This window comes from Elephantulus edwardii, unplaced genomic scaffold (genome assembly GCF_000299155.1).
Source record: "Elephantulus edwardii isolate Elephantulus edwardi_28Jun2011 unplaced genomic scaffold, EleEdw1.0 scaffold00461, whole genome shotgun sequence".
Classification (NCBI taxonomy): domain Eukaryota; kingdom Metazoa; phylum Chordata; class Mammalia; order Macroscelidea; family Macroscelididae; genus Elephantulus; species Elephantulus edwardii.
Genome location: NW_006400211.1, coordinates 1 through 3527, shown reverse-complemented (window position 1 = coordinate 3527; position 3527 = coordinate 1). Strand labels below are relative to the sequence as shown.

Genomic DNA, 3527 nt, shown 5'->3' with positions numbered 1-3527 from the left:
GGCCAAGCACAATCAATAAGAGTGCATCTAAAATCCAAAATCAAACTCCACAATAGTCCATGTGTTTCCTACTGCCAAAGGGGCCCTTTAGAGTAGTGAGAGAAGATCTTCACCCTGAAAACCACAGCGTCCCTTTTCAGCAGGAAGTAGCTAAGAGAATACGCCATACCATTTTCCTTATGACTCAGGGTGAAGTCTCTCTCAGGGAGGAGTGATAGGGAATGGCAAAGGACACACTGACAAAGAAGATTAATTAGAACTGGCTTTGAAAAGCACTGTGGTATTTGGACAAGAGCAAACTCGGAGGAGGGTAGAGAGAATGGTGCAGCAGTGAATGAATGGAAAGCCAAAATCTCTGTAAATGTTTATGAAAATTAATAAAATATAATTATAGGAAAAAAAAGAAAGGCGTTTTTCAAAGGTACCAGGGATTTCCAGAGGAAGAAGCCCTTGGGAACTCTGACACGCGTGCTCCTGGGCAGAAGGGAAACTTGAAAGTGGTAGCCACCTCAGATAAGCAACGGGCATGCGTTTTTCAAAGGTACCCGGGATTTCCGGTGAGAAGAAGCCCTTGGGTACTCTGACAAGCATGCTCCTGTGCGGAAGGGAAGCTTGAAAGCGGTAGCCACCTCAGATAAGGAACGGACAGGCATTTTTCAAAGGTACCTTGGATTCCCCACAGGTAGAAGCCCTTGGAAACTCTGACAAGCGTGCTCCTTGGCAAAAGGGAGGCTTGAACGTGGTAGCCACCTCAGATAAGCAACGGACAGGCGTTTTTCAAAGTTACCCGGGATTTCCGTGTAAAGTAGCCCTTGGGAACTCTGACAAGTGTGCTCCTGGGTGGAAGGGAAGCTTGAAAGTGGTAGCCACCTCAGATAAGCAACGGAGAGGAGTTTTTCAAAGGTACCTGAGATGTTCGGTGGGAAGAACCCCTTGGGTACTCTGACAAGCGTGTTGCTGGGCAGAAGGGAAGCTTGAAACGGTAGCCACCTGAGATAAGGAACGGACAGGCGTTTTTCAAACGTTCCCGTGATTTCCGGTGGGAAGAAGCCCTTGGGTACTCTGACAAGCATGCTCCTGTGTGGAAGGGAAGCTTGAAAGGGGTAGTCACCTCAGATAAGCAAGGGACAGGTGTTTTTCAAAGGTACCCATGATTTCTGGTGGGAAGAAGCGCTTGGGAACTCTGACAAGCGTGCTCCTGGGCGGAAGGGAAGCTTGAACGCGGTAGCCACCTCAGATAGGCAACGGACAGGCGTTTTTCAAATGGACCCTGTATTTCCGTTGGGGAGAAGCACTTGGGAACTCTGAAAAGCGTGCTCCTGAGCGGAAGGGAAGCTTGAAAGTTGTAGCCACCTCAGATAAGCAACCAACAGGCGTTTTTCAAAGGTACCTGGGATTTCCGGTATGAAGAAGACCTTGGGAACTCTGACAATCGTGCTCAGGATAGAAGGGAAGATTGAAAGTGGTAGCCACCTCAGATAAGCAATGGACAGGCCTTTTTCAAAGGTACCCCGAATTTCCGTGGATAGTAGCCCTTGGGAACTCTGACAAGCGTGCTCCTGGGCGGAAGGCAAGCTTGAACGCGGTAGCCACCTCAGATAGGCAACGGACAGGCGTTTTTCAAAGGTACCCAGTATTTCCGTTGGGGACAAGCCCTTGGGAACTCTGAAAAGCGTGCTCCTGGGCAGAAGGGAAGCATGAACGCAGTAGCCACCTCAGATAAGCAACAGACAGTTGTTTTTCAAAGGTAACCCGTATTTCCGGGGGGAAGAAGCCTTTGGGAACACTGACAAGCATACTCCTGTGCGGAAGGGAAGCGTGAAAGTGGTAGCCACCTTAGATAAGAAATGGACAGGCGTTTTTCAAAGGTACCCGGGATTTCCGATGGGAAGGAGCCCTTGGGAACTCTCACAAGCGTGCTCCTGCGTGGAAGGGAAGCTTCAAAGTGGTAGCCACTTCAGATAAGCAACGGACAGGCGTTTTTCAAAGAAACCCGGGATTTCCGGTGGGAAGGAGCCCTTGGGAACTCTGACAAGCGTGCTCCTGGGCGGAAGGGAAGCTTGAAAGCGGTAGCCACCTCAGATAAGCAACGGACAGGCGTTTTTCAAAGGTACCTGAGATGTTCGGTGAGAAGAAGCCCTTGGGAACTCTGACAAGCGTGTTCCTGGGTGGAAGGGAAGCCTGAAAGCAGTAGCCACCTCAGATAAGCAACAGATATTCGTTTTTCAAAGGTACCCCGTATTTGCGGTGGGAAGAAGCCTTTGGGAACTCTGACAAGCGTACTTCTGGGCGGAAGGAAAGCTTGAAAGTGGTAGCCACCTTAGATAAGCAATGGACAGGCGTTTTTCAAACGGACCCGGGATTTCCGGTGGGAAGAAACACTTGGGACCTCTGACAAGCTTGCTCCTGGTTGGAAGGGAATCTTGAAAACGGTAGCCACTTCAGATAAGCCACGGACAGGCGTTTTTCAAAAGAACCCGGGATTTCCGATGGGAAGGAGCACTTGGGAACTCTGACAAGCGTGCTCCTGGGCAGAAGCGAAGCTTGAAAGCGGTAGCCACATCAGATATGCAATGGATAGTCGTTTTTCAAAGGTACCCCGGATTTCTTGTAGGAAGAAGCCCTTGGGTACTCTGACAAGCGTGTTCCTGGGCGGAAAGGAAGATTGAAAGTGGTAGCCACCTCAAATATGCAACGGACAGGCGTTTTTCAAAGGAACCTGGGATTTCCGGTGGGAAGAAGCCCTTGAGAACTCTGACAAGCGTGCTCCAGCGGGGAAGGGAAGCTTGAAAGCAGTACCCACTTCAGATAAGCAACGGACAGGCATTTTTCAAAGGGACCCGGGATTTCCGGCAGGAAGAAGCACTTGGAAACTCTGAAAAACGTGCTCCTGGGTCGAAGGGAAGCTTGAACGCAGTAGCCACCTCAGATAAGCAACCGAAAGGGGTTTTTCAAATATACCCTGTATTTCCGTTGGGGAGAAACCCTTGGGAACTCTGACAAGCGTTCTCCTGGGCGGAAGGGAAACTTGAAAGCGGTAGCCACCTCAGATAAGCAACGGACAGGCGTTTTTCAAAAGTACCTTGGATTCCCCGCAGGTAGAATCCCTTGGGAACTCTGACAAGCGTGCTCCTTGGCAGAAGGGAGGCTTGAAAGTGGTAACCACCTCAGATAAGCAACGGACAGGGGTTTTTTAAAGGTACCCGGGATTTCCGTGGAAAGTAGCCCTTGGGAACTCTGACAAGCGTGCTCCTGGGTGGAAGGGAAGCTTGAATGCGGTAGCCACCTCAGAAAAGCAACAGACAGGAAATTTTCAAAGGTACCCGGAATTTCTGATGGGAAGAAGCCTTTGGGAACACTGACAAGTATGCTCCTGGGCGGAAGGGAAGCTTCAAAATGGTAGCCACCTCAGATAAGCAACCGACAGGCGTTTTTCAAAGGTACCCGGGATTTCCGGTATGAAGAAGACTTTGGGAACTCTGACAACCGTGCTCCTGGGTGGAAGGGAAGATAGAAAGCGGTAGCCA

At 50.1% G+C, this 3527-nt stretch overlaps 1 pseudogene; it reads right to left on the bottom strand.

Annotated features, from left to right (window-relative positions):
• The window catches only part of LOC102871496, a 47184-nt pseudogene extending 44657 nt beyond the window's left edge, over positions 1-2527 (bottom strand).
• Between the last annotated feature and the right edge of the window lie 1000 nt (positions 2528-3527).